At 39.8% G+C, this 27454-nt stretch overlaps 1 protein-coding gene across 15 annotated transcripts in view; it reads right to left on the bottom strand.

Moving 5' to 3' along the window:
• The window catches only part of pja2 (praja ring finger ubiquitin ligase 2), a 67546-nt gene extending 56685 nt beyond the window's left edge, over nt 1–10861 (bottom strand). For 10 of the 15 annotated variants that reach the window (XM_048526920.2, XM_048526925.2, XM_048526927.2 and 7 more), the window contains exon 1: nt 10576–10861. The gene's annotated coding sequence lies outside the window, so the exon portion shown is untranslated. Of the gene's footprint in view, nt 1–70; nt 260–9865; nt 9976–10369; nt 10389–10575 lie in introns of those variants that run through there. The other 5 variants (XM_048526921.2, XM_048526923.2, XM_048526922.2 and 2 more) reach the window with 5 other exon arrangements.
• Between the last annotated feature and the right edge of the window lie 16593 nt (nt 10862–27454).

Below are 27454 nucleotides of genomic sequence, written 5' to 3'. Positions count from 1 at the left end.
TCAAGGATCTCTAGAAAAACTGGGATCAAAGGGTTTCATGGGGAAAAACTTCTGCTGATTGCAGTCATACCTGGCACAAACAAAGATGCTGTGGTTTTCGGAGGTCAGTCAATTCGGTATCTGGACATATCTGCAGGAGGTCCTCAGAGTAGTATCCTCGGCTTCCTCAACGACCTTCCCTCCATCACACGTCAGAAGTGGGGATATTCTGATTATTGGACAATATTCAGCCCCATTCATGGCTCCTCAGACATATGACCTAGACAATTTCCAGGATTGGGTCAAAAAGAGGCAAACAGCATTCGGGCCACACAAATGCCAGGCAATGACAATTTCCAATAAGAGACAATATAACACCATTCCTTGACATTTGATGGTGTTACTATCAATGAATCCCCCACTATCAAAAGCTTGCGGGTTACCACTAACTAAAAAGTGAACTGACTCGCTGTACATAGAAGGGCCACAAGGGCAAGTCAGGGGCAAGGAATGCTGCGGCAAGTAACTCAACTATTTGTCCAGCTCCAAAAACACTCAAGAAGCACCATCAAGGACAAAACAGCCCACTTGATTGGTACAACATTCACAAACATCCACTCCCTCCGCCACCAATGCTCAGCTGCAGCACGTAAGATCTACGAGATGCACTGCAGAAATTCCCCAAAGATCCGGAAACAGCATCTTACAAATGCACAGCCATCTAGAAAGGCAACTTGGGACTGCCAATAAATGCTGGCCAGTCATTGATGCCCACACCCTAGTATCAGATCTATTATTAGATCCAGGGAAGAGGCATATAAATTGGCCGAATAAATTTGAGGATTGGGAGCAGTTTAGTTTTCAAAGGAGCACAAATGGACTGTTTAAGAGGGGAAATTCTGAGTATGAGAATAAGCCTGCAAGAAACATACAAACTTACTGTAAAACCTTTGATAGTCATGTGAAGATTAAAAAAAGGTCTTCACTAATAACGCAGGTCCCTTGCAGTCAGAAACAGGTGAAGTTACAATAGGCAAAGAGATAGCAGACTGTTTAAACGCATGTTTCTGTCTGTCTTCATAAAGGAGGCCACAAATAATAGCCCAGAACTGCAACAGCAGAGGTAAAGACATGACCATTGTGCCACAAGAACCCTTTGCCATGCTTTAATTCATTTTTTAAACATCACACACAAACAGTTTTGCTACCACCACCAAATCACCCATGGTATTTTCATCTATTAACTATCACCACTAAATCACCCGGGTTCCAACTACTGAATTTACATGCAGAGGTCCTTCAAGACAACATATGAACACCAAAGGTATGGGTGAGGTAGAGAAACAGGGAGGATGTCATGCTTTTACTAAAACAGCCTGTAAGGATTAGGCTATTTGGTTCATTGTGCCTCCTCTGCCATTCGATCAAAGTTGATATATTTCTCAATTCTATTCTCCTACCTTCCCCCATAGCCCATGAGCCCATTACCAATCAAGAACCTCTCTCTGTCTTAAAATGTACTCGATGACCTGATCTACAGAGTCCTTTCACAGATTCACTACCTCATCTGAAGAAATTCCTCATCTCAGTTGAGAAGAGTTGTCCCTTTGCAGAGTCTGTGTCCAAGGGTCCTAGACTCTCCTACTAGTGGAAACATCTTCTCCACATCCACTCCAGCCAGGTCTCTCAGTCTACATGTTTAAAAAAATCAGATATCCCTTCATTCTTCTAAACTCCAACAGATACAGACAGAGACCTCAACCGCTCTTCAAATAACAAGCCCTTCATCTCTAGGATCATTCTTGTATACTTCCTCTAGTCGTCCTCCAGTGTCAGCATACCCTTCCTCAGATGAGGAGGCCTGGAACTGTTCATAATTAAAATGAGTGCCAACCCTGCATTTGCCTTCTTAACTGCCAACTGAACCTGCATGTTAACTTTAAGACAATCCTGAACCAGTACTCCCAAGTCCATTTGTCCTTCAGATTTCCAAAGCCTATCCACAGTATAAACTAGTCTATACCTCTACTCTTCCTACCCAAATGCATCACCTCACATTTTCCCCACATGGTATTTCATCTCCCTTTACTTTACTCTTCTAGCCTAGAACCTGAGAATGGAAAATGAAAAACATTTTTACATTTTACTTATTTAAATTCTTCACACGTTCCTTTATTTTAGAAAGGAGGCAGAAAACTAGAAACTACAGGCCAATTAGCTAAACAGAGCGAAAAATAAAGTCATTATAAAAAGGCATTTTGGAATATTCAAGCTAGAGTCAACATGGCTTTATGAAACGAGATCCTGATAAACTCTAATTCTTTAATATTCCAAGAGATTTCAATGGAATGTAAACTGAGGAACTGATTGCCCTTCAGAAAGTGGTGGTGAGCTGCTTCTTGAACCATTGGTCAAAGTTTACCTGCACCTGTTCGGCAGGGAGGTCCAGAATTTTGACCCAATGATCGTGAAGGAACAATGTCAAGACAATATGGTGCGTAGCTCGGAGACAAGCTTGCAGGTTGTGGTGTTCATGTGTCTGCTGCCCTTGTCTTCCCTGGTAGTAGTGAGATTAAGAGGTGCTCTTAAAGGAAACTTGTGTTGCTACACTGTATCTCGCACATACAATGCATCAGTGAATTCTATGTCAGTGGTGAACAGTGCAAAAGTTAGAAGAATCCTGTCAAGAAGCTGCTTTATCCCTGATTGCATTGTGTTTCTTGAGTGTTGTTGAAGCTACATCCATCACACTACTGACTTGTGCCTTGGAGATGAAGGCTACATTTTGTGGAGCCAAGAGGCGAGTTATTTATCATAGAATTGCCAGCTTCAAATCTGCTCTTGAAGCCTACAGTATTTATATTGTTATATTAACCGGGTGAATGGTTATCAACCCCATTCCTTTAAAAACCCCCTTGGTCAATCAAAAGAAACATTTTTTCATTTATCCATTTGCACTACTAATATTCTTCAATTAAGTCTAGTCTAAGATATTCATTATATCACATCATTAATTTACTGAAATTCTTTAAAGATGTTATGAAAAAGTAGGAACTGATGTACTTGAATTTCAAGATGACATTTGATAAGGTTTCACACAAAAGTGAACAAACATTTATAGTGTGGAGAGTAATATAATGGAACAGATAGCCAATTGGCTGTCTGGCAAAACAGAGTAGGCATGAACGGATCAATTTCATAGAACATAGAACATTATAGCACAGTACAGGCCCTTCGGCCCTCGATGTTGTGCCAACCTGTCATACCAATCTCAAGCCCATCTAACCTACACTATTCCATGTACATCCATATGCTTATCCAATGATGACTTAAACGTACCTAAAGTTGGCAAATCTACTACCGGTGCAGACAAAACATTCCATTCCCTTACTACTCTCTGAGTAAAGAAGCTACCTCTGACATCTGTCCTATATCTTTCACCCCTCAATTTAAAGCTATGCGCCCTCGTGCTTGCCGTCACCATCCTAGGAAAAAGGCTCTCCCTATCCACCCTATCTAACCCTCTGATTATTTTATATGTTTCAATTAAGTCACCTCTCAACCTTCTTCTCTCTAATGAAAACAGCCTCAAGTCCCTCAGCCTTTCTTCGTAAGACCTTCCCTCCATACCAGGCAACATCCTAGTAAATCTCCTCTGCACCCTTTCCAAAGCTTCCACATCCTTCTTATAATGCGGTGACCAGAACTGTACACAATACTCCAAGTGCGGCCGCACCAGAGTTTTGTGCAGCTTCACCATAACCTCTTGGTTCCGGAACTCGATCCCTCTATTAAAAAAAGCTAAAACACTGTATGCCTTAACAGCCCTGTCAACCTGGGTGGCAACTTTCAAGGATCTGTGTACATGGACACCAAGATCTCTCTGCTCATCTACACTACCAAGAATCTTACCATTAGCCCTGTACTTTGCCTTCTGGTTGCTCCTACCAAAGTGCATCACCTCTCACTTGTCTGCATTAAACTCCATTTGCCACCTCTCAGCCCAGCTCTGCAGCTTATCTATGTCTCTCTGCATGTCTTTCTGGTTGGAAAGATGGAACAAATGGTGTGCCACAGAGGTCAGTGCTGGACCCTCAGTCACATAGCACAATTGGTCCATCCAGTCCATGCGAAACATAATTCCAAATTAAACTAGTCCCAGAGATAATGGGAACTGCAGATGCTGGAGAATTCCAAGATAATAAAATGTGAGGCTGGATGAACACAGCAGGCCAACAGCATCTCAGGAGCACAAAAGCTGACGTTTCAGGCCTAGACCCTTCATCACTAGTCCCACCTGCCTGCTCCTAGCCCACATCTCTCCAAACCTTTCCTAATTACATACTTTTTAATGATTTTTAAATGCTGTAATTGTACCCACATCCACCACTTCACCAGGAAGTTCATTCCATGTGTGTTCTGTGTAAAAAAAATTGTCCCTCATGTCTTTTAAAATCTCTCTTCTCTCACATTAAAAATATCCCCTGTAGTCTTGAAATCTCCCATTCTAAGAAAAAGACAACTACCACTAACTCTAAAATAACGAGAGGTATAAATAAAGTTCTATCAGGTCACCTCTCAGCGTCCTACGCTCCAGTGAAAAAAGTCTCAGCCTATCTAGATTTTCTTTATAACTCAAACCTCCCATACTCAAAGTACTGAGAAATGAAGACAAGTGTGCCAAATGCCTTTTTAACCACTGTGTGTGATGCACACTTCGAAGAATTATGTACCTGCACCCCTGCGTCCCTCTGCTGTACAACACTACCCAAGGCCCTACCATTAATTGTATAAGTCCTATCCTCGTTTGTTGGACCAAAATACAATACCTTTCATCTATCCAGATTGAACTCCATTTGTATCTATCCCGTATTTCTGTCCTGACCCTGGATTGCCGTTTGTATTCCGTGCACATTGAATGGTATTTCATCAGCTTGATTTTAGTTAAACAGCAAAATGGGGACTGAATGAATGATTGCGAAAATAATTTGATGTCACAAATTTAAATATTTAAAGGGTCAATATTGAATCACACTGCAAGGTAAATTCTTTGCTTCAAAAGAATATATTGAATCTGCAATTACGTTCCTACTGCACACCTGTTTAGTTTAATGAGGTGCAGTTTTTGCTGTTTACCATTTTCTCAGTGCTGGAGTCAAAAGTTGAAAATAAAAAGCAAAATATTGAAACAAGCCTTACAATGTTGAGTATATTTAGAACATGAGAGAGCTGGTCATTAATTAATAATATACTGCTATGTCTGTTTGTTTTTCCATTTGTCTTACATTCCCCTTATCTTGCCTGACAGTTCTGTCCTTCTTCCTACCATGTCTCAGTGATTGCAACAATTTGTCATTCCCACATGCTGTAAGTTCACCTGCCTTACCAGTCAAGCTCCTTGAATTAAAACAGATACAGTTTTGCTTTCCAGACATCCCATGTGTCTTTATCCTCCCCATGTCTTCTCCATCTACTGGACTGTCCTGGCATTCCTTCTCCATCTGATTAGACCTTGCTTCAAACTTCACATCTATGGTGTGCCCCAGCCCCCTGTCAAATTAGTTTATCACCCCCAACAGCACAAGAAAACCTCCACGCAAGGATATTAGGCCTGTTCCATTTGAAATACAAGCCATCTAGCTTGTAGAGATTCCACCTATGTCAGAAGCTGCCACCCATTCATCTGACATAGCTTCCTATTCCTATCCCCAGTAGCTTGTGGCACCATAAGTAATCTGGAGATGGCAACTTTAGTGGTCTTAACCTCCTACCCAATTCTCTCAACTCCTGTTGCAAGATCTTTATTTTTAAAAACCCATGTCGTTGGCACCTGACATGTACAACAGTTGCAAACTGTTCATCCTCCCCTTTCAAGATGTCTGACACTGGCATCAGGGAGGCAGTACACAACGAGTCACATTTGCTGCTACAGAACTGCCTGTCATCTTGTTCTCACCTCCTGATTTCCTCTTCACAACTTAATTTCCGATCTATATTTGTGTCATCAGCAAAGTTAGCAACCAAACCTTTACTTTAACAAAGGGAGCAAGCAATGTATATAAAATGTAGAATGATTTGAAGTTTACATCACATAGACAGGATGGTTAAAAATGCTGTCCTTCATTGCTCAGTCCTTCGAGTATGAGAGTCGGGAAGTCATGTTGAGGCTGTACAGGGCATTAGTGAGGCCTCTTCTGACATTGTGTGTCCAGTGCGAGTCACCCAGTTACAGGAAGGATATTATCAAGCTGAAGAGGGTTCAAAAGAGATTTACCAGGACGTTGAGCAGATATGGAAAGCTTGAGCAATAAAGGAAGGCTGGATAGGCTTGGGTCTTTCTCACAGGAGGTTGAGAGGCAACCTGATAGAACTTTATAAAATAATGAGAAGTACTAATAGAGTTAAACGGTAGTCTTTTGCTTAGGATGGGGGATTTTGAGACTCGTGACACACTTTTAAGGCGAGAGGAGAGAGATTTAGAAAAGACGCAAGAGGTTAATATTTTACTCAGAGGGTGGTTCACGTGTGGAATGAACTTCCTGAGCAAGTGGTGGATATGGGCACAATTACAACATTTAAAAGACATTTGTACAGGTACATAAATGGGAAAGGTTTGGATGGATTTGGGCCAGGGGCAGGCAGGTGGGACTAGTTTAGTGTGGGATTATGTTCGGCATGAAGTCTCTTACTGCAGCACTGCCACATGGAATATGAAAAAAATCTGGCTCAGCCACAAGCATCCACTTCCTCCACCACTGATGCTCAGTAGCAGCAGTGTATATCATCTGCAAGATGCATTGCAGGAATGCACCAAAGATCCTTAGACAACACCTTCCAAACCTATGACCACTTATATCTAAAAGGACAAGGGCAGCAAATACTTCGGAACACTACAACCTGCAAGTTCCCTTCCAAGGGACTCACCATCATGACTTGGAAATATATCGCTATTTCTTCACTGTCATTGGGTCAAAATCCTGGAATTCCCTCCCTAAAAGTGCATTGTGGGTCAACCTTCAGGATATGGTCTGCACTAGTTCAAGGAGGCAGCTCACCACCACCTTCTCAAAGGCAGCTAGGGGTGGACGATAAATGCTGACCGGCCAGCAATGTTTATGTCCCACGAGAGACTTAAGAAAAAGACTTAGATCCTAATCTTAGAAAACCTTCTTCACTGTCTACAATGTGACCAATTTTTTTGTCACCTGCAACTTACTAACTATACTTTATATAAATGATTTGGATGAGAATATAGAAAAGGACAAACAAGAGAGGATCTAGAACCAATCCTTGTGGAACACTGCTGGTCACAGTCTTCCTGTCTCCTGCCATTAAGCCAATTATGTATCCAATTGGCAAGCTCACTCTGAATCCCATGTGACCTAACTTTACTAATTGGTCTACCATGCTGACCCTTGCCAAAAGCTAAAATTCCAAAGAAACAATGTATACTTCTCTGTCATCAACTTTTTGGTAATTTGCTCAAAAAAACTCAATCAAATTTGAGAGACACGATCTTCCTCATACAAAACCATGCAGACGATCCATAATCAATTTCTACCCCTTTAAAAACCCATAAATCCTGTCTTTTTTCATCAGCTCCAACAAATTACCCAAAACTGAAGTCAGACTCGCAGGTCTGTTGTTCCTGGTTTCTCCTTACAACCTTTCTTAAACAAGGTACAGAACCCTTAGTAGAAAAAAATGTAATTTGAGAATTTAGATCTCAGGTTTGACTGGTAAGGACATGCTCTCATAGTATCCCAAACTTGACAGATCTTCATGACACAATATTAAAATGAATCATGAGTTACATATAAGCATAGTTGGAGCTAGGCCAGAGTTGCTACTCATTCTCCTTTCAGGTCACTGTCCTGAAAAAAGCTCCATAAATATTTCAATCAACTATTGAGGCGGAAATTTGACAGATGGACAAAATTTCAAGCATGCCAAAATTTCATTAATTGAAGCATTAAATTTAAAACGCTTTAGTATAGGTGGCTCTGGCTTTTCTACAGGTTACCTCACAAATAGGACAATAGTAGTAGGTTACCACCTACTACTTATCCAAGGAGGGGAAGAGTTTCAAAAACAGAAATTGCTGGAAAAGTTCTGAGGAAGGGTCACTCAACGCACAATATTAACTTTGATTTTTCTCCATAGATGCTGCCAGATCTGCTGGGTTTTTCTAGTAATTTCTGATTTACAGCCTCCACAGTTCTTTTAATTTTTATTCGGGGAGAGTTTCCATTACGGAAAGAACATTGTTTGCTGTCAAGTTGTATTCAATATAACATGCTGAAATAAAACCACAAGCTTAACTAGAATAGCGAGTAGAATTCTAAAGGGGGAGAACCACTACACAGGACACTAATAATTAATGTAGCGCTTCACTGCATCCGGAAGTCCAAAGATGTGCAGGGATGGGTGGATTGGCCATGTTAAGAATTGTCCAGTGTCCAGGGATGTTTAGGTTAGGTGGATTAGACATGGGAATTGCAGTGGTAGGGAAAGGGTCTGGGTGGGATGCTCTTTGGAGGGCTGGCGTGGACTTGCTGGGCTGAACAGCCTGTTTCTACACCGTAGGGATTCTATAATTTGGCCAAATGACTCAAAACCAATGAAAGTGGAAATAATACAACTGAAGTACCCACAAGAATTGATTCCCTATTCTTATGGATACTTAATTAATCTAATCTAAAGAACACACTGTTATCTATTGATTACTTTTTAAATCAAAACACTCAAAACAGACAAAGTAACTTTGCAAAATATCTAAAATGTAACAGCCCAAGCAGTATTGCACTTCTGAAGTGAAAACATGTGCCAACAGAAATAAGCAACAGATCAGCAGCATTTGGGATCAGAGAAAGCATTACTACTCCAAATCAATGATCTTTTATCAGAATTAAAAAGATTTAAATAACTACAGAGAAACAGTCTGTGATATAGTAAAAATTGGAGTTTACACTATAAATATGGTGATGGATACAGGGATGGTTCAAAGCAGAAGGGAATAAGCCAACAAGAGGGGTTGAGGGGGATAAATAGGGAAAAATTAGACAGTTGCATAGTTTACTTCCAGAGAATACAAATCAAAGCTGTACAATAAATTTACCATACCACCTAGCTGGAAGCTTGACTTTTAAGTGTAATTTTACAGCAATACTGCATTAAAGGAACTAAATTTATTGAAGCGAATTTTTCTTATATAGATAGGTAGAAAAGCAAGCTGAGGAGCATACAAATAATCTACAAAGGTATTGATCAACTGAGTGTGGGAAAACTTTTCCATATGAAGGATAATGTGGGAAAGTGTCAGGTTGTTTACTTTGTAAGGAAGAAAGAATATTACTTAAAATAAAGACTACAGCAAGTTACAAGTGCAGCACGATCTGTGCATCTTTGTATGTGAATCACATTACGCAGCATTTAGGCAACACTGGAATTCATTGCAAAGGGAATGGAATGTCGACGTGAAGTTAGGGTTACAACTTTTATAGGGCATTGGTGAGATCACACCTAGAGTATCATGTACTGTTTTGGTTTCCTTACTTAAGGAGGTATGTGCTTGTATTAGAAGTTGTTCAGAGAAGTTTCTGAGAAGTAGTCTTCAGACGTAGAGGGTCAGTTGGGCTTACGATCGCTGGAGTTTTAAAAAAATGAGGGGTTACCTTTGCTCTTTCAATTTCATCATGTCTTGATATTGACCAGCCAATTTATATTCCTTCTTACTCTTTTGTTTGTTACTTCAATTACTTCCTCAATTGTTGCCAGGACAAGGCTGGTGGGTTTTCATTTCCAATGTCTGTACTTTGGAATTGTTTACTTCCTAAATGTACTCAACCAAGCTTTTGATACCTGAATTTTCAACTCTTGATCTTACCCTCTCATTTGTCCTTCTATTCAACTGAGGGAATCTTATTGAAAGAAACAGTTCAGAGGCTTTCCAGAGCAGACAGAGACGGCTGATTTCCGTTGTGAAACAATCTAGAACTGTGCAGGGTAGGATAGAGACACAATTTATTAAAGTCTCCCATATGAGTTGGCATGAAGAATGTCTTCTTTCTAAAGGCCATTAGTTTTTGAAAAGAATGGAGTCTAAGTCATTAAACGTATTCAAGGAAGACGGCACACAGGCAGAAAGAAGCACGGATTTGAGGCTATAATCAGAAAAGTCACGATCTTCGTGAATTGAGGGAAGAGGCTAAATAAGACTAAATGGCCCATTAATGTCCCCATTTCTCAAGATTTTATAATACAAATATAATACAAACTAATGTCAGTGACTTCAGCAGCAGACCACAGAGTGGCCTTGATTCGTTAAGAATATCTAAAACACATTTGTACAATGGCATTAAGCTTAGTAATCAATCCTACTTTTTGCTACCTTAACAACTTCTAACATGAAACTTTCAAACAGTCCATCAGATGAATTTAGTTCTGATAGGATAACGGACTGTATTTAATCTCTCCGACAGCGGCGACGATGAGCATATTAAAAGAGTTGGTCCACCATCACTATGACAAAGAAACTCAATAACGCTGTTACTCGCTGCAAGTCACAGCCACCTGCGTTTTGTGCGCGATACATACAGAAGTAGGCGGTGATAGTTTTCCACGATTCAGGCTTTAGGTTGTGCAAAACATTCCCTAGGCCCGGTCAGTGAAAGGATTCTGGAGGGTGGAAACAGACCAGGTACAAGTCAAATTTCTCCACTCATGAGCCTGTGACAGCGGCTCATACTGTAAGTACTGCAGCTGCTTCGACGGCCTGGAACACGCATTCAGTTGCGGTATATAGCGGTTACTTTCCAGGCCCTCGCTTCCTCCTCACTCACTCCCTCCCTCCCTCATCTCCCAACAGCGTCACTCCGGCAGCAAAACAGCCCACAAGAGAGAACACGTCACTGAGGGGCCAGTAGCCAATCAGCAACCATACTGTCATTGCGAGAAGGAGGGGCAAATTAGGAGCAATGGAGAGGAGGTAGCGGGTAGTAGATGAAGGCACTGAAGGGGACAGAAATTATGAACATTAGAGGAGAAGGAGTTAACGAAGTGTTGTGCTCATCTGGATGGTACAGGAAAAATATCAGAATTGGAGAGTAGAAAGGTAAAGTGAGGCTAAAAACGAAGACAATTCAGATGCAAGGGTACAACACAGAAATTACTGCAAAAGCTCAGCAGGGGTGGTAGAACTGTTCCCCAATTCCGAGGAAGGGTCACCGGACCCGAAACGTTAACTCTTTTTTTTCCTTCACAGATGCTGCCACCTCGCTGAGCTTTTCCAGCAATTTCTGTTTTGATTCCTGATTTACAGCATCTTTCGTTTTTTTAATCAAGTGCAAGTGTAATGGAAGCAAGGTGGGGGAGGACTAGAAAATTATGGGAGAAGGAGGTAAAGACTGAGAGGGAGGAAGAACAGAAGGATAAGGGGTGAGATATACAGCGAGAGAGGGGGAAAAGAAAAGGACCGTTTCCAGAAGATGATTGGTAGAACAAGGGAAAAATCAGGAACAGAAAAGACCTTTAAAGGGAGGGAAGGACCAAGAGGAGCAAGAGTACAAGTGAAAATGGGAAAACAGAATGAGAGAAAGAGCTAGAATAAAGAGGAGAATGAAGATAAAGAAATAAAAGGAGAAAAGTGTGGAAAAAGGTATAAGGAGACAGAGAACAAAGTGATGGTAAGGGGGAAATGGAAGACATTGAGTTAGTACTCAAAGGGAGTATAAAGGGAGAAACTGAGGATGGGGGTTAAAAAAGGAGAAACAATGGAGAAGCAAATGCCGTGGAAACAAAGTAAGAGGGAAGAGATGTGAATCATAACAGCAAAAGGGAGATAAAGGAAAATGAAGGAGTGAGAATGGTGAGGAGAAATGCAGATGCAATACAAGGAAAGATATGGGAAAAAAGAGGAGAAATTAAAGATAGTTGTAGGGATGTTGTGAAAGGTTAGGGTAAAACTGGAGGTAAAGGTGATAATGGAGAGTATTGAAGAGCATGGGTGAGCAACGAGAAAGAGAAAGGGGAATGGAGGAAACAGAAACTTAAGCAGAAAGAGAGGTGTGGGCATGGCAAGAAGAGATCCAACAGAAGGAAGTTTGCAAGAGTAGCTGACAAAAACAATGATTCTGGGAACAGTGAGAGAATAGAAATAGGATACTAAGAGGAGGGTGAGACACAGGCAGAATAATGAAGAAAGAAAGGAAATGCAGCGAGACAAAGGGAGCCAGTAGAGTAAAAGAGAGGAGAGAAACCTGGAAATGAAAATAGAGAAAACATAAAGAAAATAAAGTCGAAGAGGGGAATAGAAGGAAGAAAGGAATTTGGAAAATATGGTGTTATGATTACAGTAGAGATCAATAGCTTTTAAAATGAAATTCAAACTCCCTGTTCTATATTTCCCATTTAAAGAAAAAGGTCTATGGTACAAGAGTTAATATGAATGCACAACTGACTTCATGCTATCTTTCTAAACATTTGTACTTTAAACCCTAAAATCAAAGCTGTCATGTCTGTTTCTGTGAGATACTATACAGATATACTGCAACATCAAAATAGAATTCTAGTAATCCATCCCCATTGTAGCCTGGTTTATCTAGGATATCCAAGGCAGAGATTTAAGCAAATTAACTTTACCTTCAAAACATTCCTCTAAATCTAGAACCCATATGAATAATTTATATCTCCAGAAGGGACAACTGTTTCTTAGCACTTGCTGCCTCTATTATTAAGCTAAGGCAGAACCACCTTTTGTTTACTGTTTGCACATCTCTCTCTGGGTAAATGTCGTCCACAATTTGAATTGTAATTAACGTAGATATATTTAGCAGTTTCTTAAAATCATGTTTTATTGTTTTTCTTTTTACCTTGCATTTCAAAATTCAATTCCCAAAACTAAAAAGTTACATTCTTCAAACATACAAATCCTGTTATGATCCCACCTGATGTTATTGCTAGACCAGTCAGATCCCAGACTGAAATCTGGCTTGATATATTTGATTTTAACAAGTTGGTCTGTAACTGAAACAAGCATATGGTATTGATGATTTGGTTTTAATAATAGAAGTTTATTAAACAAAGAAATAGAAAAAAAAAGGTTGAATCTATTTTACACATCACACAACTTTGAAGATTTGAAACTCATGGCAGAAATATGAATCCATGAATTCCAAAAACACTCCTTTCCAGATCCTTCCTGAATGGTATCCAAAAGTAGCACATGTACAACATTCACACCAGAAAACAGAACCTCTTTCTCTAATACGTCAATAGGCTTAGCTTAATTGTGAATTCACAGTTTGGAAAATCTGACAGAACTTTCATACATTTGTTTTTGAACATATTTAATTTAAATAACCTCTTCAGGGTTTTATCGAAGCACTTCTGGTCTGCAACCATTACAAAACTTATTACTCAAAGGTAATCTATTGTTTATCTTCTCCCTTTGTCAGGGGCACTACTTTACATATCAAACGGCATCCAAGACTAATGCAGAACTGCCCAAACTGAAGCTAAAAGTACTCCTTTTAGAGTCATAGAATCATAGAGCATGGAATCAGACACTTCGACCCAACTCGTGCGTGCTGTTATTCAAGCTTCGAGTGTTTCCCCTAAACTTGAAAAGAAAGTTCTCAAGTTGCTAACTGAAACTTTGAGGCAACAATTGTTGTCGTGGTTAGTCATAAACTTCCTAATGTAAACAGAAAACCATTAGGTGTGGAGGCTGCTTCATCAAACTGTTTTAGAAAAAATTATTGTGGTTATAGAAATGTTTACAAGTTAATTATTCAATACTTATGATACACAGAAAACCTAAATGTCCAATTCAAGAATTCAAACGTGAAAAAAATTAATTTAAAATATATATAAACCATACATCTTATATCACAATTCTAAAATTGGGTATTTGTAAAAGTAGTTTCAGAGATAGTAGGAACTGCAGATGCTGGAGAATCTGAGATAACAAAGTTTAGAGCTGGATGAACACAGCAGGACAAGCAGCATCAAAAGAGCAGGAAAGCTGACATTTCGGGCCTAAACCCTTCTTCAGAAGGGGTTTCTGAAGAAGGGTCTAGGCCCAAAACGTCACATTTCCTGCTCCTCTGATGCTGTTTGGCCTACTGCATTCATCCAGCTCCACACCTTGTTATTTCTATTTGTAAATGTAGCTGGGCGAAGAAGTGGAAAGGGAGTTCCTGAAACATTCATATGCAAAACTGTGTACTATGGGTGGAATTTTGCCCAAAATTAGTAAAGTCAGGATGGAAGGCAATCTCAACGTTATTTCCTTTTAATCCGGCAAGTATTTGCCTGCATCATAACTTCCTGACTCCTAATGTCACACACTGGAAAATACGAAGAATGAAATTCAGGATCATAAGAAACAGCCTTTTTCTTGGATGTACTGATGTTGTGAGGTTTCTGTATCATTACTGGTGTCATGGAAATTGGGAAGAAGGTGTCACAAGTCAGGGCTTTGAAAATCCCAGTCACTTACAAAACTAAGCAATTGATAAGCATCTATTAGAGCAAATATATATATGAAACAAGCACATTACCTCTGTGTCAGAAGATGTATTTAGGTGTCTGTCCAAAAATGAGCACAAGAATCTAGATTGACATTCCTGTTCTCAGACAGTATTCTGTTGTGTAAGGTGTCATCTTTCAGATACAATGTTAAACTGAGGCCCCATCTGCTCTTTCATGTGATTATAAAGTGCCCACTAATTTGAAAAAAGGCAGGGTGTTAGTATCCGGGCCAATACTTACCACCTGGCCATTAGTACATTGCACACAGGGACCAAACACAAAGAAGTAAAAACCAAAAGAACCTGAGGATGCTGTAAATCGGGAACAAAAACAAAGTTGCTGGAAAAGCTCAGCAGGTCTAGCAGAAACTGTGAAGGGAAAAACAGAGTTAACATTTCGGGTCTGGTGACCCTTCCTCGAAACTGGTTCTAAAGGGTCACTGCACCTGAAACGTTAACTCTGTTTATTCCTACATGGTTGCTGGTAGACATGCTCAGCTTTTCCAGCAACTTTGTAATTGTATAACAAAGATGTAGACTGGTGTGTCCCCAATATTAACAACGCCTAAATCTGAAGAGTACTTTATTGGACATTAGATGCTTTGGGATACCATGAAAAGTGCAAATCTTTTCCACTAGTCCTATCGCAAAAAAAATTATTTAATGCAAAAAGACAAAGAAGAATTTGTATACTGTTAAAATTTAATTCTACCGATTTCCAAGTTTTTCTGCAGCTGTCAATCTAAAAAAAATATATTATTCAGAATATTAAATAGGCAGGTTGACTCTGACTGGCTACGTCATTGCCCTGATCAGTAAACCAGTGAATGACAATTACCTGTTTTACTAAGATGGCAGCCATTCATTGGCTCATTTCTCAGGACAGTGCCCTGATCCACAGACTCAACCTTTCCGGTTTAAAATTGAAACAGAACCTGACAGTTAATTGTCAATCATTGTTAATTTGTTCATTCTCATAGTAACACCCAGACCAATCAATCAGCATGTGACTATCATATTGTATAAATATTAGTTTTTCCCCTTAGTTGGGGTTCTTGTGAATTGTTCCAAAGAGTGCAAGACAGAAATCTTGGATAAACTGTCTGTTTGCAACAGTAATACATAAAAATTCATGCTGTTTTCAAAATCTGTCTTGCTGTAACAGAAATGGTCTCAACATCAGAGCAGAGTTTTGAGTGTTCCTAATCCAGCTGTATCATGTACTTCACATACTCATAAAGTCCAAATAATTTTGTTGCCTATTAAAATTTCATGATTCTGCTTTTTCTACTTTATCACAAATAGGGAAAATGGTGGTACAGCTTATTCCCCTTTCCCCATTCTCTCAGTTGTTTGCAACAAGATGCACATTTTAAAGGAGTGTTGTTTAATACCCCACCCTCTTCCCATGGGCATAATGGCTCTTATATGTAGTTATAAACAGGTTTTTTGGTACATCTATATAATCCCTACAGTGTGGAAGCAGGCCATTTGGCCCATCGAGTCCACACTGACCTTCTGAAGAACATCCCATCTAGACCCACCCATTACCCCATCCCTGCATTTCCCACCCTCGACACTATGGCCAATCCCCCTAACCTGCACATCTTTGGACTGTGGGAGGAAAACAGAGCACCTGGAACAAACCCACATGGGGAGAATATGCAAATTCCACACAGTCACTTATGAAATAAGAAAAGATAAAAAATGTATTCACACATCCCAAAGTGTTACAAGTGGAAAAATCCTCACTTGCTCAAACACACAAATAAGACAAAGACAAATATATATATTAGAGATGAAGCAAGTACTTGATTTAATGACAGAATGACAACAAGCAAACCAAGTGTCTTTAAGAAGCAATAATTGCAGGCATAATGTGTTTTTTTTTGCCATGGTTCATACAGAGACGTAGCTGAGTTTCTGTGGGCATGTTTTTTTTCAGTAAAGACTAATTACCATCTATCTCACTAATTGGATTGACTAATTTTATTAATTCTAATTCTATTGTTTCTCTCTAGTCAGACTCTCATGGTCCCCTGGCTGGTCCTTGGATTACTAAGACATATTATCTCAAGACAGTATCAATTTGATGACCACATGATCAATAGTTCCACCATCCATACAAATGCTATGATATTAGGAACTGTTGCTGCAAATAGATGAATGATGGGCCAGTTCACACCTGGTATTCAGAGATAATGGGAACTGCAGATGCTGGAGAATCCGAGATAACAAAGTGTGGAGCTGGATGAACACAGCAGGCCAACAGCTTCTTAGGAGCACAAAAGCTGATGTTTTGGGCCCGAAATGTCAGCTTCTGTTCTCCTAAGATGCTGCTTGGCCTGCTGTGTTCATCCAGCTCCACACTTTATTATCACACCTGGTATTGTCTGACCGTAAGAAGAAAAATAATTGCCTTTTTTAAAAACGTATTTTCATTGGTCATGACAATTATTCACTGTTTGCTTTAGCACACAGTTATATGTGAATTAATGATGTAGTTAATTAGATATGAAAATAGGAACAGCAAAAGACTATTTTACCTCTCAAAGATAGTAGGAACTGCCAATGCTGGAGAATCTGAGATAACAAGGTGTAGAGCTGGATGAACACAGCAGGCCAAGCAGCATCAGAAGAGCAGGAAGGCTGATGGTTGGCAGTGGGCAGAGCTGTGTCGGTGCCGGCGCATCTCTGCCCACTGCCAACCATCAGCCTTCCTGCTCCTGTGATGCTGCTTGGCCTGCTCTGTTCATCCAGCTCTACACCTTGTTATTTTACCTCTCAAGCCTGTTCTGCTATTCAATAAGACCATAAGACCATGAACCATATAATATCAGATTAACTAGGTAATTTACACCAGTATTTTCCATTGGTCTTTACAGAGGAGGATACTATAAACATCCCAAAGATATCAGGGGAGCATAAGTCTTGTAACAGTCTCTATCATGAGGAACAAAATATTTGACAAACTGTTGAGATTGAACTAGCAAATATTCCCACTTCTGACCTTAAGAAGGAGGGTCACTGATGAAACAGCTGAAATGATTGGGTCTTGAGAATGAAGATAATTGGTTCCCAAAAGCTATCAATCTTTGCCAAGTATGACTCGCAAATAGTGCAGAGCTCTCCTCCCAATTCCAACTTGAATTTGATCAATGTTCCTCATAGCCACGCATGATCAAATGCTACCTTGATGTCAAGGGCAGTCACTCCAATTTCACTTCTGGAATTCAGCTCATTGGTCCATTTGTCCATGTTTGGCCCAAGGCTGTTAATGAGATTATGCGAGAGACCTTGGTGTAACACAAATTAAGTGGGTTGTTGTTGTTTATGAATCACTTGATAACATTCTTGAGGACACCTTCTATCACTTTGCTGATAATTAGGAAGCATGTATAGGCATATAAATGGTCTAAGATTGTTCATAAGAAAAGGTCGGCCAACTAGGAACAAGGTAGCATAGATGATGTGCTAAATTAATACCTTACATGTGTATTTATCAAGAAAGAACATGTTGCACAGGACACAGTGACAGAGGAGGTGATTCATGCACTTTGAGTTTACATTGATGAGGAGGTTGTAGTGGATGGGCTGCCACCACTTAAAGTTGGTAAGGCACCAAATCCAGATGAGATGAATGAAAGTTACTAAAGGACGTGAGTGGAAATTGCCTTCCTTAATTTCAGAGGTGGTACCAAAGAACTAGAAAATTGCAAATGTTACGTCCTTATCCAAGAAAAGGGTGTAAAGATAAACCCAGCAACTCAGCATATTTACTTAATCATGATAGGAAGCTTCTAGAAATAATTCAGGACAAAATGCAAAGTAGTGGTGTCATTGTACTGTCACTGCACTGGTAATCCAAAATTCTAGGTTTTATGTTCTGGTGATATGGGTTCAAATCTGGCATAGCAGATGGTAAGATTGGAATTTTTAAAAATGTTGGAATGAAATGTTATTCTGATGACAATCATGCAGCCAATGTCAATTGATGTAAAATCTCAGGTGGTTCATCAATGTCCTTTGGGGAAGGAAATCTGCCATTCTTTCCTGGTTTGGCCTACATTGTGACTCCAGACCCACAGCAATGAGAGGAACTATTAATCACCCATTGGGCAGTTAGGGATGAGCCAGTGATACCATATCCCATGAAGAAATAAAATGTCAATTGGACAAATGGGGGCTAATTAATGAAGTTAGCACAGATTTGTTAAGTGCAAAGTCATGTTTAACTGACAACTGGAGTTTTTTGTAGTGAGGTAACGGAGAAGGTGATAAGGGTAATGCTGTTGATGCATATACAAAAGGTATTTGATTAAGTGTCACATGACAGATTTTGCAACAAAGTTATAGCCTATGAATAATGGTAGCAATATGGATACAAAATTGGTTGACCGGCATACACACATAGGAGTGGTTAATGGATACTTTTCAGACACGAAAACCGTTTATAGTAGAATCTGTTGGGACTCCTGTTTTACTAGATGTATAATAATGACTTAGATTTAGGTGTGCAAATTTCATAAATTTCAAAATTTATGAATGATACAAAACTTGGAAGTATTGTGAACTCTGACAAGGATAGTGTAGGGCTTCAAAAGAATACAGACAGTTTGGTAGAATCGGTGGCTGAGTGGCAGATAAAATTTAAAGCAAATGAAGTGAGTAATTTTAATAGGAAGACAATGTAGAACAAAGGATGCTATGTAAAGGATGTCCAAAGAACAAAGAAAATTACAGCACCGGAACAGGCCCTTCAGCCCTCCAAGCCTGCACCGATCGAGATCCTCTGTCTAAACCTGTCATGTATTTTCTAAGGGTCTGTATCCCTTTGCTCCCTGCCCATCCATGTACCTGTCCAGATACATCTTAAAAGACACTAACGTGTCTGCGTCTACCACCTCCGCTGGCAGCGCGTTCCAGGCACCCACCACCCTCTGCATAAAGAACTTTCCACGCATATCTCCCTTAAACTTTCCTCCTCTCACTTTGAACTCATGAACCCTAGTATTGGAGTCCCACACTCTGGGAAAAACCTTGCTATCCACCTTGTCTGTACCCCTCATGATTTTGTAGACCTCAATCGGGTACCCCCTCAATCTTCATTTTTCTAATGTAAATAATCCTAATCTATTCAACCTTTCTTCATAGTTAGCACCCTCCACACGAGGCAACATCCTGGTGAACCTCCTCTGCACCCTCTCCAAAGCATCCACATCCTTTTGGTAATGTGGCGACCAGAACGGTACACAGTACTCCAAATGTGGCCGAATCAAAGTCTTATACAACTGTAACATGACCTGCCAACTCTTGTATTCAATACCCTGTCCAATGAAGGAAAGCATGCCATATGCCTTCTTGACCACCCTATTAACCTGCGTTGCCACCTTCAGGGAACAATGGACCCGAACACCCAGATCTCTCTGTACATCAATTTTACCTAGGACTTTTCCATTTACTGTATAGTTCGCCCTTGAATTAGATCTTCCAAAATGCATCACCTCGCATTTGCCCGGATTGAACTCCATCTGCCATTTATTTGCCCAACTCTCCAGTCTATCTATATTCTGCTGTAATCTCTGACAGTCCCCTTCACTATCTGCTACTCCACCAATCTTAGTGTCATCTGCAAACTTGCTAATCAGACCACCTACACCTTCCTCCAAATCATTTACATGTATCACAAACAACAGTGGTCCCAGCACAGATCCCTGTGGAACACCATTGGTCACAGGTCTCCAATTTGAGAAACTCCTTTCCACTACTAATCTCTGTCTCCTGTCACCTAGCCAGTTTTTTTTATCCATCTAGCTAGCACACCCTGGACCCCATTCAACTTCACTTTCTCCATCAGCCTGCCATGGGGAACCTTAACAAATGCCTGCTGAAGTCCATGTATATGATATCTATAGCCTTTCCCTCATCAATCAACTTTGTCACGTCCTCAAAGAATTCTATTAAGTTGGTAAGACATGACCTTCCCTGCACAAAACCATTGCCTTTCACTGATAAACCCAATTTCTCCCAAATGGGAATAGATCCTATCCCTCAGTATCTTCTCCAGCAGCTTCCCTACCACTGACGTCAGGCTCGCCGGTCGATAATTACCTGGATTATCCTTGCTACCCTTCTTAAACAAGGGTACATTAGCAATTCTCCAGTCCTCTGGTTCTTCACCCGTGTCTAAGGATGTTGCAAAGATATCTGTTAAGGCTCTGGCTATTTCCTCTCTCGCTTCCCTCAATAACCTGGGATAGATCCCATCTGGACCTGGGGACTTGTCCACCTTAATGTCTTTTAGGATACCCCACACTTCCTCCCTCCTTATGTCGACTTGACTGCGAGTAAGCAAACATCTATCCCTAACCTCTGTCATGTCCCTCTCCTTGGTGAATACCGATGCAAAGTACTCGTTAAGAATGTCACCCATTTTCTAACTTTCCTTCTTTTTCCTTAAATGGGCCAATCCTTTCTCTAGTTACCCGCTTGCTCTTTATATATGAATAAAAGGTTTTGTGATTTTCCTTAACCATGTTTGCCAGCAATATCTCATGTCCCCTCTTAGCCCTCTTAATTCCTCATTTCAGATTCGCCCTATATTCCTGATATTCTTCCAAAGCTTCGTCTGTCTTCAGTCACCTAGATCTTAGTATGCTTCCTTTTTCCTCTTAGCTAGTCTCACAATTTCACCTGTCATCCATGGTTCCCCAATCTTACCATTTCTATCCCTCATTTTCACAGGAATATGTCTCTCCTGCAGGCTAATCAAACTCACTTTAACAGCCTCCCACATATCAAATGTGGATTTACCTTCAAACAGTTTCTCCCAATCTACATTCCCCAGATCCTGCCAAATTTTGGTATAGTTGGCCTTCCCCCAGTTTAGAACTCATCCTTTAGGACCACTCCTATCTTTGTCCATGAGTATTGTAAAACATACAGAATTGTGGTCACTATTTCTAAAGTAGTTCCCTACTGTAATTTCAACCACCTGGCTGGGCTCATTCCCCAACACCAGGTCCAGTATGACCCCTTCCCTAGTTGGACTACATACATACTGCTCTAGAAAACCCTCCTGGACGCTCCTTACAAATTCTGCTCCATCTTGACCCCTAACACTGAGTGAATCCCAGTCAATGATAGGAAAATTAAAATTTCCCATCACCACCACCCTGTACAGTGGGTAATCCCATTGACGGAATGTACAGCATAGAGTATCCCTAGGTTTATTGATACAGAACAAAAGCAACGAAATTGCATTAAACTTGTAGAAAACACTCAGATAGCCTCTATTTATTGTGCCTTTTTATTGTAAGTGAAAGCATTATCATGGGTGTATAAAACATTCACAAGAATGGTTCCAGGATGAAGAACTTCATTTAAAAAGATAGATGAGATGGTGGGACGGTTTCTCCTCGTGAAGAGAAGGTTGAGGGGAGTTTTGATCAATGTATTTAAATCATGAGGAGTCAAGGGAGAGTAAATAAGGAAAAATTGTTTCCATTGACGGAAATGATTAAGAACAAGAGGGCACGGATTCAATGTAATTGAGGAGAAGAAATGACGATGTGGAAAACCTTTCCGTATTGTAAATGGTTAGAATCTGGAATGTACTGCTTGAGTGTGTGATGGAAGCAGGTTCAGTGGAGACATCTAAGAGGGAACAGGATTGTCATCTGAAAAGGAAAAATGCAATGTAACACAGGGAGAAGGCAGGGGTGGGGGTACCACCAGGTGAACTGCTCCTGAGGAAAACCAGTGCAGACAGTTGAAGGTAGTTTTGCTGCTGCTGTTGCTACATTTGGAACTCATCACATTTAGCATGGTGGTTGTGTCACACAACATGATTGAGGATATCCTCAGAGTGAAGATAGAAATGTGTCTCCATAAGCACTCAGGTGGTCACTCATACCAATACCATCATGATCAGATGTATTTGCCTCATGTAGGTTAGTAGGGTAAATTCCAAGAGAGCTTTCCGTCTTGAAGGCTCCAACTCTACCTGTTACAGGCCCAGTCTTGCAAATATGGCCATTTATGTTGTGGACATAGCCAACATGGATTGAAATGGTGATATAGCCACTGCTGGTGATGGACATTGGGAGATGGGCACTGCTACTTGTGTCTTGGACATTGGCTGTCAGGTACAAATTGATGAGTATAAATATGTCAGGCTGTTACTTGACTGGTCTATGAGATAGTTCTCTTGATTTTGGTACACACACCTAGATGTAGTAAAGATGACTTTACAGCGTTGAGAATACTAGTTGTCCAAATAGCTTCCTTTTGTGTTGTGATCGTTTTTATTTTGTTCTGTTCGATTTGGATCACAATTTCAAACATTTTCAAGGCTCCTGGAAGTTTAGAAGCTATCATATTGTAAGCACAAGAAAGCGATTAAGAACACATGAAATGGTGCTACTTGCCTTTCTCATGATTAAGAGGCCAGCATTACATTCTGCTCAACACAGCTTTATATTCCTCCTACTCTTTGTTGCAGATGCTTTAATCACTTCATTTTCCAAGGCCTCCATGAAACTGTCTTTTTCCTGGATGAAGTATTTAACAGCAATCCTTGAGACTTTTACTGAAATGGAAATTCCGAATTCTACCTGTATCTGGTCATCGAAAGAGTCTCTTAAATTGCCAATGTGATGTATAATAATAACTGAACTGGCAGATTACAGCACATCATTACTTGTGTTTAACTTGTTCTCTGGGATACCACACTGATATAATAATTATGGCTCCAGGGAATATACCTGATGAAACAAATAGTAATGACTTAGTAGATTTCCTTAAAACAGGGGCAATATAACAGTTTCTTCAAAACAAAAAGCACTGATTTATCTAATATTGTTCTATGCATGTGCGTGGGCAGAGCATTAAAATAATAAATTACTACTCCCCTGCATTGTAGGAGAGAGCCCATCAGCCTTCATGGTTACACCTTGTAACTTTCTGGATGTTCTGGTGTCTTGGCATGCTATAAAATTGCACAGCCTCCTTGATCAGTTGTTCACGAACAAAATTCAGTCATGAAATTGCTTCCTTAATCAAGTAATACATCAACCTCTTTTTTATACAGTTGTGAAAGATGATTTGTTTTATGTTGCTGATGTGATAGTGGAACTGTGAAATCATCCAAAGCATAAAACCTTTTATGACCTAATCAGTGACTTGACAATGGAAAAGCATGGTCAGATGGATCAGATATATCCCAGGTAAATGCAAACTCTGAAGGTACTTCTTCTCTGGCCTACAAATCCTGATGTACATGTACTAGCATCCTATTGTTCACCCGTTTTTTTTGAGAGAAGCATAGATTGAAAGTAATTGTGTCCATCCCCCACCTTATTTGGTGTTAATAATCACATAATTCCAACTTGCTTGTGCTAGAAGACAATGTTTGTTTTCCCCCTACAACAGCTCACTAAGATACACGGTTGATTATCAAAGAGCATTTTTGTGCTCCTGAAGAACCCTCATATTTTCTCTAGAAGTCTGACTGCTACAACATTGCTACAATGTCCATGTGCTATGCTTCCTCATTAAAGTGGAGTGTCTGCTATTGGAACACAGCAGTAAAATCCCGTTTGGTCCATATTATTGGATCAGAGTTCAAAAGTAGAATAAACAATTCTCTGTGAGTTCACCTTCTTACCAACTTTCTATCTAACTCAAAATTGCCTTTTTAAGCAGTTCCTTCCTAACAGTCACCATAGCATAAAGCAGTCATATTTGATTTGTCAATTCAATATTTCTTGTTGTCATGTAATTCTCAGGGCTGAGGAAGACAGTTTTCTGGGATTCACCTTGCATCAGTAAGATTTCCTCTCCATCTTTTCTTTAATATAAACAAACTTGGTCTCATCAGTCTCTTTTTGTAAGTCAGGCGTATGATGCCACATTTCAGATGTGTTACCTGAAGTTGTACATTTTTCTTCTTCTAATCTTGGTAATGAATGCATGGTCAGTTGTATAGCATAATTTCCTGCATATGACCAAAGTAACAAGAAAAAGATGCTTCAAATATTGACTGATATATGAATAAATAACAACACGAAACTATGCTTGTGAGAATAAGCAAATATCAGGAGAAACTATTCATCTATTTGCTTTTAGGTTGCAGTGACCCTAGTTGTGGCCGCAATGATGATTGAAATTGTGAGATGGATAGTTGTTAGTGATGATGCTACCTGAGTTGTAATAATCACCTAATGTCCCATTCAGTGCTATGATTTTCACTAGCTACAACAAACAATTATGGCTCATTGTTTCTTCTGCAAATGACATTGTGCTCTTGCTCAATTTGTTTTGGATGTTACAAAGATGTGCAGTTTGGGATGACTGGCCATGCTAAATTGCCCTCAGTGTTCAGGGATCTGCAGGGTAAGTGGATTAGCCGTAAAAAGGGTTTTATCAGGAAAGCTTAAACAATTTAGCCCTATAGCCATTGTAATTTATAGGAATCAGAAGTGATCATATAGAAACATATAAAATTCTAAGGAGGTAAATTGGGTAGCTGCTAAGAGGATATTTCACTGTGTGGGGAAATCAGGAAATTGGGGGTTCAGTTTCAGACTGAGGCACTACCCATTTAAGATAGAGATGCAAACGTACAAATCAGGACTAGTCTATTCAATAAGTTCACGGTTGATCTGATTGTAACCTTAAATCCAAATTTCTGTGTACTCCGATAACCTTTTGACCCCTTGCAAAACAACGAGGAAGAATTTCTTCTGAGGGCTGTGAATCTGTGGAATTTTCTTCTCCCGAGTGCAATGAGACTAGGTTATTGAATTTTTGATACGAGTTAGACAGATTTTTGGTCTGCAAAGGAAACATGAGTTTTGCGGCAGACAGTAAAGAGATAGGGTGGGGGTATGGATCTCGGCAGGCATCTCTTTAGAGGGTTGGTACAGATTCAATGGGCTCAATGGCCTTTTTCGGTCTTGTAGGGATTCCGTGAAACTCAGATTCTGCAGTGCTGTCCTATCCAACCTTTTTTTCTACACTTTTCTGATAACTGCAGAGTAATTTATTATTATTATTCAAAAATCTTTTTTTAAAATTCATTCAAGGGATTAGGGTCTTTCTGGCAATGTCAGGATTTATTGCTTGTTCCTAACTGCCCTTGAGTTGAAAATGGCAAGCTACCTACTTAAATCGCTATGGCCCATATGGTGAAGGTGTGCCCACAGTGCTGATAAATAGGCTTCAAGATTTTGATCAGCAATGACGAATGAATTGGTAACATAATTCATGACTGTGTAAGACTTGGAAACAAACTTGCATGTGGCGATATACCTATGCAACTGCTGCCTGTGCTTCAACAGGACAGAATTGGTTTGGAAGATGCTGTCAAAGTTGCTGAATTGCACAATTCATCTTGTAGATGGTGCCCATAGATGTGGCAGTGCTGAAGGGAGAACGTAAGATTGGGATTCGTCTATACAGTTTCTTGAGCCAGCTCCATCATTCAATAAAATGATGGTTAATCTGATCTCAGCCTCAATTCCATTCTACCGTCAGCCCCCATAACTCATATTTCCCTCTGCCTAACTCATACTGAAGATATTCAACAACTTAGTATCATTGCACCCTGGGGAAGAAAATTCCATAGATCCGCAACCCTCAGAAGAAATTCATTCTAGTCTTGTTATGCAAGAGTTTGAAAAGTTATCAGGGTACAGAGAAATTTGCATTTAAGGTTACAATCGGAACAACCATGAACTTATTGAATAGGCTACTCCTGATTTGCACGTTTGCATCTCTGTTTTAAATAGGTAGTGCCTCATTCTGAAACTGAAACCCCCCCATTTTCAGAGTAATCCACACAGTGAAATATCCTCTTAGCAGCTACCCAATTAACCTCCTTAGAATTTTATATGTTTCCATATGATCACCTCTCATTCTTATATATTACAATGGCAATAGGGCTAAATTGCTTAATCTTTCCAGATAAAACTCCTTTTATCCCAGGAATCAAACTAGCGAAATTTCTCTGAACTTATCCCGTAGACTCTCCTTTAAAAGACAAAACCAAAAGTATACAGAGTAGTTTAGGTGTGGTCTCACCAGTGCTCTGTACTAGTCTGGCAAGACTTTCCTACTTTTCTCTCTATTCCCCTTGCAGTTAACACCAAAATTCATTTGCCTTCCTAATTGCTTAGCATACAGGCCCTGTGACAATGCTGTAGCTCTCAGGGATATATTTTGTCTTGGTTTCTTTTATACGAGGGATGAACAAGAGATGTCCAGCAGTCTGTGGTAACATAACAGCTTGTGAGGCCTTGGCATTTTTAAAAAGTTTAGAACAATTAGAAGCAGTCTAGATGGGTGCGGTCAGCTTTCACAGACTAGGATTTCTAGGTTTTTTTTAAAGCTTTCAAATTCGGCAGAAACTGCTGTAATCTTGAAGTGGGATGTATTTTTTCCACCCTCTTTCAGTCACTGGTAGAAGAGAGGGTTTCTCTTTCCACTTGTGGGTGTTGCATGTCAGAAAATCTGATTTCTGTATTTGCCTTTTTGCCAAGGCCTGTGTTTATGGGATGTTACTATAGTGGAACAGTTAATTAGTAATAGGTATCTATTGTTCTGTTAAGTTTTCCAAAAGTTGTTATTCTAGATTCCTCCTTCTTTTGTTTCTATTTAAATTAATTATATTTTTCTTAACAGTGAATTGTCTGATCAGTCACACTGCATCTGGAACATCGACCTTTAAAATTACAAAAAGTTAGGGTCTAGACTACCTTCTTAAAATATTTTGTGGGGGTTTGGTCTGGTCTATAACAGCAAACATACAAAACAGTTTTATGATTAGGATCAACTTGAAAACTTCTGTTTAGAGAGACGGAACCATGCAGAAGAGAGAAAAAGAGACTGTATGTGTGTATCCAAGACATAACACTGCATGGAGCTGGAGGAACACAGCAGGC

This window comes from Stegostoma tigrinum, chromosome 3 (genome assembly GCF_030684315.1).
Source record: "Stegostoma tigrinum isolate sSteTig4 chromosome 3, sSteTig4.hap1, whole genome shotgun sequence".
Taxonomy (NCBI): domain Eukaryota; kingdom Metazoa; phylum Chordata; class Chondrichthyes; order Orectolobiformes; family Stegostomatidae; genus Stegostoma; species Stegostoma tigrinum.
Note: the sequence above shows the minus strand (reverse complement) of the source record. Positions and strands in the feature narration are given on the sequence as shown.